General features: G+C 44.3%; 1 protein-coding gene across 4 annotated transcripts in view; it reads right to left on the bottom strand.

Annotated features, from left to right (window-relative positions):
* The window catches only part of AJAP1 (adherens junctions associated protein 1), a 194,457-nt gene that overhangs the window by 133,975 nt on the left and 48,313 nt on the right, over positions 1–12,169 (bottom strand). The window lies entirely within an intron of this gene.

Genomic DNA, 12,169 nt, shown 5'->3' with positions numbered 1-12,169 from the left:
CTGTTACTCCATTCAATTATATGGGAGCACCAGAGTCAGGGAATGGAGCGGCAGGACGCTCTACATGTAGCATCTACTTAAGTTACATAATGTTTTATACTTTATTTTTAGGCGATCAAGCCAATGCAATCATTAAGTGTAACTAAAAGATATGTAGAAAATGTGGGGCTGTGAAACTATTTGGCAGAAATGATAGAACATGCAGGGTGGTGCTATTCTCTCCTTAAATGGGTTGGTCAAGTTAAGCACATTCCTGCCAATAATTGATATTGTTTGAGTATTAAAAAGCTATACAATTTTCCAATATACTTTCTCTATTCATTCTTTACAGTTTTTCTGAATCTCTGCTTGCTGTGTCCTTGCTGTCATGCAACAGGAAGCTTCATTGTTTACTTCCTGTAGATAAACAGCGCTCCCTGGTCATATGATGTCGTACAGATGTATTCATTATATATCAGAGCTGTGTGTTATAACAGACCACATTACCATGGACTGATCATTATCTACAGGAAGTAAACAGTGAAGCTTCTTGCTGCATCCAGTAACAGTACAATCTCACCAATTCTTTAAAGACAATGCTTCATGCTTTATTGAGGACCATGATGATACAACGGGATGCAGGAATGTACCTGCTGAAAATTTCCAGCGTGTGTCAGTGAGCTGACTTTGTAATTGACTTTTGAAATTTGTATAACTTTTCTTTACACAAAAATATCAATTATTTGTTGGAATGTGCTTTAAGAAACTGGAGAGGACAATATTAAACAATATCCCCATAATATCTTAAAAATACTGGTCTGGAACACTCGGTCTGTGGAAAAATTGATTGAAATGAGGTAAGTATGATGGGTAAGTATGATTAGAATAGATAAAGCAGTTTCTGACCCACTTTTAAAGTACAACATGTATAGACATTTTTTATGAGGGCTGTTCTAAAGCTCTTGTGGGGATACATTTATAAGTTGTGTTGTTAAGGGCCAGTTAATGTAAATGGTGTATTAATCTCAAACATATGCATAGTTCTGGCCATGGCTTAGTAGAGGAGAGGACACTAGGAGGGTCAAATTCTCTGAAAGCTTAGTGGGTGATTGAAGCTGTGGGCAGGAGCGTGTGAGCAGCCTGTCTGGTGTCTATTGGGCCCCAGGCTCGGTGAAGTCTTTGGCAACAGTCATCCATTTTTATCCAGCATACACAACTATAAAAACAACTAATGCAAAGAATCTTGAAGATGTTTTATTAAACATGATAAGAGGCTGAAAAAGCTGGAAAGCAGATAAACGCACTACAATTAAGGAGGCTGCCAGGAGGCATTCTGAAGCATTAATGAGGAGCCATCTCGCCGAGTGCACATAAACATTTATGACGTCTATAAGAAAGTGGCTTCAGTTAAAAATGCAGCTTTAAATGTAACACAACAGGATAGTCACAAAGTATAGGAGCTGCGGAACAGAAGTGAGAGCCCCGGGAGGACATGAAGTGGGATTGTGGCATGATCTGTGCCAGTAGTAATCAATGCCAGTAACAATCACACTGTCAGATCCATAAGATGGGCATCACCTTCTCTAGTATCATTACCTCCTGTATCCTAGTAAAGCACAAATATTGTTTTGCAATCTGGCTTTATAACTTAATTTTTATAGGTTATGGCCACCTTTGAGGCTATAATCGTATACATAAAAAGTTGTGTGAGTATATTAAATTAGGAGTAACATCCTGCAGGTCTTTTGTTAAAATGTAGAAGTATAGAACATAACAACAATACATACCATAAGCCAAACATTATATACAATGTATACTAAATATTTACAATAGCTCAATTACATCCTGTATTGTACACCAGAGGTGCACTCATTATTCACATTACTTATCCTGTACTGATCCAGAGTTACCCTGTATTATAATCCAGAGCTGTACTCACTGTTCTACTGGTAGATTTACTGTATACATACATTACCTACTAACAGGTACTGATCAGGGGCGTAACTAGGATAGACAGGGCCCCATAGCAGACTTCTACCGATATACGTCCCCCATAGACGGCAATGGGCGCACGGCCCCCTACGGGAGCGGTACGGTGCAGCACACGTGCGGCACCATACCACTCCGTACCCGGGAAAAAGATAGGACCTGTCCTATCTTTACCCGTAATACGGCGCCATGCGCCATGTAGCCCTATGGAGAGGGGCTGGGGTGAGCTGCGCTCACCTCCTCCTCCTCTCCCCGTGCACTGCCGTTGCCCGGTACGGTACGGGCGGGCAACGGCAGTGTGAATGTAGCCTTACTCCTTGCATTATAATCCAGAGCTGTACTCACTGTTCTACTGGTGGTATATACATTACATTACTCACAAATCCTGGATTATATGCCAGAGCTGCAAGCACTATTCTGCTGGTAGATTTACTGTATACATACATTACCTACTCACAGGTACTGATCAGGGGCGTAACTAGGATAGACAGGGCCCCATAGCAGACTTCTGAAAGGGACCCCCTTTCCCGTTTAAAATTTTGCATATTACATTCACATATAAACACACACATTTATATACCTGTATACATAAACATACAGTTCATACACACACATTTATACACTCTTACACACACACACATCACATATACACACATACAGTGCCATATACAAATGTACAGCATATATATAATGGTGCATATCCTTTATTCTTTATTGTCAGGTTGATGACGGGGCCCCCTTGACACTGTGGGCCCCATAGCGGCTGCTATGGCTGCTGCCACTGCAGTTACGCCCCTGGTACTGATCCCAAGTTACACCCTGTATTATACACCTATGTTCAAGGAGAGATTAAAATGTAATATTTTATTATTCTCCTTGAACATTGTCATATGGTCCATACAGTTCTATATGAAAACAATAGTCTAGATTAAGCAAAATCTAGAGTGTGTTCACACTCTGTAGAAGATCCTTTCTCTGAAGTCTTATCCAGCTGTTATTCTATACCCCATTGCCCCCCTTTTACCACATCCAGAGGGAAAAATTTTCAGACTGCAGACTCAGACCACACATATTTTATTTGTAGTCTGTAACTATGGAAACATTATAAGTCAATATTTAATTTACAAGGTTAATTCTTTTTGATTAAACACAAGATCGCTCTTGTTTCCAAGATTGTATGTAAGGATGCAAATGAATGAATGTCATGGCTCATGATTACTGGTGGATAGAGATAAATGATGAGTCTTAAGATGAACTATTTATGAGCAAAGTGTCCATAAAATGGTTTTTCCCTTTGCTGTTTACCCTTGTTATATATTAAGACAGAGCTACAATACCAAGCGTAGCCTGTGGGTAGCATTCATACTATTTGCTATTCAAAGGAGCCTTGTTTTCTTCCTATAACCTCCAGAGGAATATACCTTAATTCTAGACCACGCTTTTTCCTTTCAAGTAATTAACCGTTCAGACAATATCTCAACTCTTTCTATGATTTGTATTCTTTGAGGTTGAACGCTGGGTATCTGTTGAAGGCACACATTACCTGAAGAGCTTGGCTTTCATACAACAGTAAAATCTATACATCTCCCAGGGGCACGTGATAATTTGAAGAAGTGTAAGTTAAGTAAATAAGAAAAATCAAAGCGCCATTGAAGAGGTAAACTAAGCCGAAGAAGTAGCCATTCCCCATTGGTTAATATAATCAAGGCTCTTAATTGAATCCAGTGTATTGGCTCAGTAAACGCAGCGTCTCCGTGTTGATCGGAATGAGTGCCTGCATTTGCATTTAGATAAGCAAACAGTAAAATGTTGAATCATTTTTAAAGGTTACTTCCTCGTGTACAGTCGGTGTGAAGAAATGTCACCTTTTCTCTCCACAGAGACTCACACTGAGCATTTTTGGGGAATCGATAAAATGTAGCTGCTAATTATTTTTGGAATGCCATTTTCAGATTGTAATAGTCATAGAGTTAACATTACGAGGTGATGCTGATATGATTGACCACCCTCTGCCGTAGAGATGATTAGAATTGCTGGCAGCTTTATCTAATGGGAAAAAGTTGAGAGGTTAAATTTGGAAACATACTAACTCTTAAATATGCGTGTCGTAATGTCTTCAGTGAGAATAAGAGATCATGCTGGTATCTCCTTACTACTGCTAGAGGGTAATATGGGGGTAATATGGGTAATAGGGTTATATGATGATCGGTGGGTTTTGACTTCTGGGATCCCCAGTTATCACATGAATGGATAGCTTATTCCTCTCTTTGAATAGAACTACAGGTCTCTCCATAAGGTTCCCCTGTAGATAGTTGAGTTCAGCACATTGCTATAGATAGATAGATAGATAGATAGATAGATAGATAGATAGATAGATAGATAGATAGATAGATGGTAGCAAATTTTGGTAATAATGTTTACCTTTGAAATATGCTTTAAACAAATTAGGAATTTATCCAAAAAATTATAATATTTTATGAATTTTGCTTTCATCTCTACCAAAGGTTCTGCTGCTAATCTGTGCAGCTGTAGTTCAACTCTGGACAACTGTCTATCCCCAACTTCCTCTTCAGTTGCAGATTAAACCATGGGCCAAGATACAGTCCCACCATTATGGGAATGAAAGACCAGCAACTCCTCATTATTGGTTATACAGCATCTGTGGTGCACTAGGCACAAGCCACCTTTAGAAATAGGCAATGCCGAAACTTGCTGTCAGGCTCAGAGGTTGTGGATCCTCTGAACCATTGTGGACAATGACACAAGCTACTACCTGGGAGCGGAGTCTAAGTGGCACCCGATTTTCACCAGAGCCCGCTGCAAAGCAGGTTGGACTTGCTGCCGCGTGATGCTGCCTGGTCGCTCCACAGGAGTGAATTGTCCGCAGTGGCAGCCAAGGTTTAGGTACAGGAACGGCAGGCAATCGGAGACGTAGCAACAGGTCAGGGAAGCCGACAAAGGAGCAAAGTCAGAAATGGATTCTCAGAAACAGCACAAGGCATAAACACAGCTTTTTCTAGGCCACTAGGCACAAAGATGCGACAGGGGACACAGGAAGGGTCTGGAATTTATTAGGGAAGGCAGCTGGCCAGATGCCAATAATTGGCACGCTGGCCTTTTAAAATTTACAGAGCTGGCGCATGCGCACCCTTGGAGACAGGAGCGCGTGCTGCAGCATGGACATCATGGGGATCTTAGCAGACGCTGGGGCACCCAGAGGTATACGGGTGCGCCTGCGACCCGAGATATGGGTCGCAGGAGTACCCATGATACCTGTGTAAATATGACAATGCATTAAAATAAGGACATAAAGTTCCCTTTACTAATTGGACTATAAGCACTAGTTCTACTTTTTGACTATACTCGACTTTGACCATTTAGATTAACTGTATGTATATTCTTCTCATTATTTTTGTGGTGCTTTAATATGCTTTAAAAGGAGTTTCTCCCTTTTTCTGTGTTTCTGCTTTTTTGTTTTGCTGATTTCATCCATTTTAACATATTTTAAATTTACAGCATATGTTTATATTTTTTCATCTTTATTTAATTTTTATTTTTGGTAAGAATTCATTAGTTTTTTTTATTTTTTATGTAATGTGTTAAATTCAACTACTGATCTCATACAGCTTTCCCAGGAACAAGTATCATATATGGTTTGCAACCTGTTTCTCTATAATTGTATTGTTCAGTAATATGTTAATTAAATATTACAAATTATTGAATAAAAAGTCTAAACAACTTAACCCTCAAAATTAAGAATATCAGAATACCCATTTACATAATTTTGGTATTTTCTCTACATTCATTTCAATGCTATCAGCTGCTCACTTAAGAAGTCTATTTTAGGAAGAAAAGAGGCAAGGCCCTTGAGATGTCATTTGTTAATTTGCTCTATTAAAATTCATCTTGTAAGTCTTCAGATCAGTGAACTGAATATACATCCTCCAAAGCCACTGGGACCAGGTAATAAGAATAAGCCGAGGACTTATGAGGAAAAGCGGCAACTGGAGTAAAATATTATTCTTTCATATTTAGTTTGTCAACAGAATAATGTGAAATGATACCCTGCATACAAAGACTATCTGGCTTGTTGAATGTAAAATACATATGGATCATTAGTAGAGATGAGCGAACATACTCGTCCGAGCTTGATGCTCGTTCGAGCATTAGCGTACTCGAAACTGCTCGTTGCTCGGACGAATACTTCGCCCGCTCGAGAAAATGGCAGCTCCCGCCGTTTTGCTTTTTGGCGGCCAGAAACAGAGCCAATCACAAGCCAGGAGACTCTGCACTCCACCCAGCATGACGTGGTACCCTTACACGTCGATAGCAGTGGTTGGCTGGCCAGATCGGGTGACCCTGGGATAGACTAGCCGCTGCCCGCGCTGCTCGGATCATTCTGTGTCTGGATGCCGCTAGGGAGAGAGCTGCTGCTGGTCAGGGAAAGCGTTAGGGTGTTCTATTAGAATAGTGTTAGGCAGGAGTGATTCAACAAGAACCCAACAGCCCTTCTTAGGGCTACAATAACGTTATACTTTTTTTTTTTTTGTTTGCTTGTGGCTGGGCTTGCTGGCACTAGTAGTGCAGCTAGTACCATATTGTGAGGAATTTGCAGGGGGACTTGCTACCGTTGTGTTTAGCTCTTAGTGACACACATATCCACCTCAAACACCAAAGTGGGAAAATTTATTAGGGGTTTGATTTCAATTAGGCACAGTCTGCCAGTTTCTTTTTATTTTACGTTTATTTTTTCATAACTCAGCGTCATCTCATCAGTGTGCTTTCATACTTGGCTAGAAAATAGCTAAAGGAGAATCCAAACGGCTTACTTACGCCTACAATAGCGTTATATATATTTTATTTCTGGTTGATCTGCTGGTGGCTGTCCTTGCTGCAGTGCATATACTAGCCAATTGTGAGGAATTTGGAGTGAGACTTGCGACCGCTGTGTTTAGCGCTTAGTGACGCACATATCCATCGCAAAGACCGAAGTGGGAAAATTTATTAGGGGTTGGATTTCAATTAGGCACAGTCTGCCATTTCCTTTTTATTTTACGTTTATTTTTTCATAACTCAGCGTCATCTCATCAGTGTGCTTTCATACTTGGCTAGAAAATAGCCAAAGGAGAATCCAAACGGCTTACTTACGCCTACAATAGCGTTATATATATTTTATTTCTGGTTGATCTGCTTGTGGCTGTCCTTGCTGCAGTGCATATACTAGCCAATTGTGAGGAATTTGGAGTGAGACTTGCGACCGCTGTGTTTAGCGCTTAGTGACGCACATATCCATCGCAAAGACCGAAGTGGGAAAATTTATTAGGGGTTGGATTTCAATTAGGCACAGTCTGCCATTTCCTTTTTATTTTACGTTTATTTTTTCATAACTCAGCGTCATCTCATCAGTGTGCTTTCATACTTGGCTAGAAAATAGCCAAAGGAGAATCCAAACGGCTTACTTACGCCTACAATAGCGTTATATATATTTTATTTCTGGTTGATCTGCTGGTGGCTGTCCTTGCTGCAGTGCATATACTAGCCAATTGTGAGGAATTTGGAGTGAGACTTGCGACCGCTGTGTTTAGCGCTTAGTGACGCACATATCCATCGCAAAGACCGAAGTGGGATAATTTATTAGGGGTTGGATTTCAATTAGGCACAGTCTGGCAGTTTCTTTCTATTTTACGTTTATTTTTTCATTACTCAGCGTCATCTCATCAGTGTGCTTTCATACTTGGTTAGAAAATAGCCAAAGGAGAATCCAAACGGCTTACTTACGCCTACAATAGCGTTATATATATTTTATTTCTGGTTGATCTGCTGGTGGCTGTCCTTGCTGCAGTGCATATACTAGCCAATTGTGAGGAATTTGGAGTGAGACTTGCGACCGCTGTGTTTAGCGCTTAGTGACGCACATATCCATCGCAAAGACCGAAGTGGGAAAATTTATTAGGGGTTGGATTTCAATTAGGCACAGTCTGGCAGTTTCTTTTTATTTTACGTTTATTTTTTCATAACTCAGCGTCATCTCATCAGTGTGCTTTCATACTTGGTTAGAAAATAGCCAAAGGAGAATCCAAATGGCTTACTTACGCCTACAATAGCGTTATATATATTTTATTTCTGGTTGATCTGCTGGTGGCTGTCCTTGCTGCAGTGCATATACTAGCCAATTGTGAGGAATTTGGAGTGAGACTTGCGACCGCTGTGTTTAGCGCTTAGTGACGCACATATCCATCGCAAAGACCGAAGTGGGAAAATTTATTAGGGGTTGGATTTCAATTAGGCACAGTCTGCCATTTCCTTTTTATTTTACGTTTATTTTTTCATAACTCAGCGTCATCTCATCAGTGTGCTTTCATACTTGGTTAGAAAATAGCCAAAGGAGAATCCAAACGGCTTACTTACGCCTACAATAGCGTTATATATATTTTATTTCTGGTTGATCTGCTGGTGGCTGTCCTTGCTGCAGTGCATATACTAGCCAATTGTGAGGAATTTGGAGTGAGACTTGCGACCGCTGTGTTTAGCGCTTAGTGACGCACATATCCATTGCAAAGACCGAAGTGGGATAATTTATTAGGGGTTGGATTTCAATTAGGCACAGTCTGCCATTTCCTTTTTATTTTACGTTTATTTTTTCATAACTCAGCGTCATCTCATCTGGCATAGCAGTGTGCTTTCATACTTGGCTAGAAAATAGCCATAGCAATAGGATAGCATTGTTTGGTTTTAAAAACTAAAAAACACAAAAAAAAACTAAAAAACACAAAAAACACTAAAAAACACAAAAAAACACAAAAAACAGTTAAAAAAAAATTAAAGTTATATAACTTTCATTTTCAAAATGTTTAACCCGAGGGCTAGGGGTAGAGGACGAGGGCGGGACGTGGGCGTCCATCTACTGCAGGGGTCAGAGGCCGTGGTCCTGGGTGGGGTGAGACACCACCTGCTGATGAGGGAGCAGGGGGACCCCGCTCAGAGCTACACTCCCTAGGTTCATCATGTCTGAAGTTACTGGGACTCGTGGTAGAGCACTGTTGAGGCCAGAACAGTGCGAACAGGTGATGTCGTGGATTGCCGACAATGCTTCGAGCAATTTGTCCACCAGTCAGTCTTCCACGCAGTCCACCCATGTCACCGAAATCGGCACTCCTCCAGCTCCTGCACCTCAGCCTCCCCCCCCCCAGTCTGCCCCCTCCCAGGAAAATTTGGCATTTGAACCGGCATACTCTGAGGAACTGTTTTCTGGACCCTTCCCACAGTCACAAACCACTTGTCCGGTTGCTGCTGAGCAATTTTCCGATGCCCAGGTTTTCCACCAGTCGCAGTCTGTGGGTGATGATGACCTTCTTGACGTAGTGGAAGAAGTGTGTAAAGAGGTGTCCGACGATGAGGAGACACGGTTGTCAGACAGTGGTGAAGTTGTTGTCAGGGCAGGAAGTCCGAGGGGGGAGCAGACTGAGGGATCGGAGGATGATGAGGTGACAGACCCAAGCTGGGTTGAGAGGCCGGGTGAACACAGTGCTTCTGAGACGGAGGAGAGTCGTATAGCAGAACAGGTTGGAAGAGGCAGTGGTGGGGCCAGACGGAGAGGCAGGGCCAGAGCAGGTGCATCAGCGCCAAATGTGTCACGTAGTGAAGCTCCCGTGGTGAGGGCTCCTGCGGCGAGGGCTAGATTTTCAGAAGTCTGGAGGTTCTTTAAGGAAACACCGGATGACCGACGGACTGTGGTGTGCAACCTTTGCCAAACCAGGATCAGCAGGGGTTTCACCACTACTAGCTTAACGACCACCAGTATGCGCAGGCATATGAATGCTAAACACCCGAATCAGTGGCACCAAGCCCATTCACCTCCGGCCATGCACACCACTGCTCCTTCCCCTGTGTCAGCTGATAGTCAGCCCCCTGCCCAGGACCCTGGCACAAAAACCCCATCGTCGCCTCCACGATCCTCCACAGCATCCACCAGCGTTCAGCTCTCCATACCCCAGACGCTGGAGCGGAAAAGAAAATATAGTGCAACCCACCCGCACGCCCAAGCCCTTAATGTCCACATCTCCAGATTGCTTAGCCTGGAGATGCTGCCCTATAGGCTAGTAGAGACCGAGGCCTTTCGCAACCTCATGGCGGCGGCCGCCCCTCGGTATTCGGTCCCCAGCCGCCACTACTTTTCCCGATGTGCCGTCCCAGCCCTGCACCAGCATGTGTCAGACAACATCATCCGTGCCCTGACCAACGCCGTTTCTGACAAGGTCCACCTGACCACGGACACGTGGACGAGTGCTGCCGGGCAGGGCCACTATATCTCGCTGACGGCACATTGGGTTAACTTGGTGGAGGCTGGGACCGAGTCTGACCCTGGGGCTGGTCATATACTGCCGACGCCGAGGATTGCGGGGCCTACCTCGGTCCAGGTCTCAAAGGCCTACTATGCCTCCTCCTCCTCCCACCCCTCCTCCACCTCCTCCTCCTAACTACCATCCTTGGGCATGGCGCCATCAGTCGCTAGCTCTAGGCACAGCAGCAGTGCCGTCGCTAAGCGACAGCAGGCGGTGCTCAAACTGCTGAGCCTAGGCGATAAAAGGCACACCGCCCAAGAACTATTACAGGGCATCACGGCGCAGACTGATCTGTGGCTGGCACCGCTGAACCTGAAGCCAGGCATGGTTGTGTGTGACAACGGCCGTAACCTGGTGGCGGCTCTGCAACTCGGCAGACTGACACATGTGCCATGCCTGGCCCATGTGTTAAATCTGATAGTTCAGCGTTTCCTCAAGACATACCCCAATCTGTCAGATTTGCTCACGAAGGTGCGCCGCATCTGTGCGCATTTCAGGAAGTCCAGCACAGATACTGCCACTCTCATGGCAGCGCAGCGCCGCCTCCAACTGCCCACTCACCGACTGTTGTGCGACGTGCCCACGAGGTGGAATTCAACATTAACCATGTTATCCAGAGTTTACCAGCAGCGCAGAGCGATTGTAGACTGCCAGATGTCAACTTCCACCAGAACTGGTAGTCAGGTCAGTCAGCTTCCTCAAGTCTACAATGAGGAGTGGACGTGGATGTCTGATATCTGTCAGGTGCTGAGTAACTTTGAGGAGTCAACACAGATGGTCAATGGCGATGCCGCCATCATCAGCCTCACCATCCCGCTGCTTGGCCTGTTGAAAAACTCTCTGATCAGCATGAAGTCGGAAGCTTTGCGCTCGTCACAAGAGACGGGGAAGAAGATTCCCTCAGGTCTGTTTCTCAGCGCATATCGGAGGAGGTGGAGGAGGATGAGGAGGAAGAGGAGGAGAATGTTGGCGGGACACAAGAGGGGAGCATTGCTCAGACCTTCACTGTTCAGCATGTATGGGCAGAAGAAGAGGAGTTGGAGGAGTTGGAGGAGGAGGAAATGGACAGTCAGGCCAGTGAGGGGAGTGAATTCTTGCGCGTTGGGACTCTGGCGCATATGGCAGATTTCATGCTAGGCTGCCTATCCCGTGACCCTTGCGTTCAAAGAATTTATTCCAGCACCGATTACTGGGTGTTCACTCTCCTGGACCCACGGTACAAGCAAAATCTTTCCACTCTCATCCCTGGAGAGGAAAGGAGTGTGAGAATGCATGAATACCAGCAGGCCCTGGTGCACAAGCTGAAACAGTATTTCCCTTCTGACAGCGCTAGCGGCAGAGTGCGTAGTTCTGCGGGACAAGTAGCGAGGGAGAGTAGGCGAGCAGGCAGCTTGTCCAGCACTGGCAAGGGTACGCTTTACAAGGCTTTTGCCAGCTTTATGTCACCCCAGCAAGACACTGTCACCTGTCCCCAGTCTCGGCAGAGTAGGGCTGATCTTTACAGAAAGATGGTGAGGGAGTACGTAGCTGACCATACCATCGTCCTAAATGATCACACAGCTCCCTACAACTACTGGGTTTCAAAGCTGGACATGTGGCACGAACTGGCGCTGTACGCCTTGGAGGTTCTTGCCTGCCCTGCCCCTAGCGTCTTGTCCGAGCGGGTTTTCAGTGCAGCTGGTGGCATCATCACCGATAAGCGTACACGCCTGTCGACTGACAGCGCTGACAGGCTGACGCTTATTAAGATGAATAAAGCCTGGATTTCTCATAATTTCCAATCTCCACCAGGTGAAGGAAGCTCAACCTGAATAATTTATGCACTCCTCCTCCTCCTCATTTTCCTCCTTCTCCTCCTC

The sequence above is a fragment of the Engystomops pustulosus genome, chromosome 6 (assembly GCF_040894005.1).
Source record: "Engystomops pustulosus chromosome 6, aEngPut4.maternal, whole genome shotgun sequence".
Classification (NCBI taxonomy): domain Eukaryota; kingdom Metazoa; phylum Chordata; class Amphibia; order Anura; family Leptodactylidae; genus Engystomops; species Engystomops pustulosus.
This window is presented reverse-complemented; position numbering and strand designations above follow the sequence as displayed.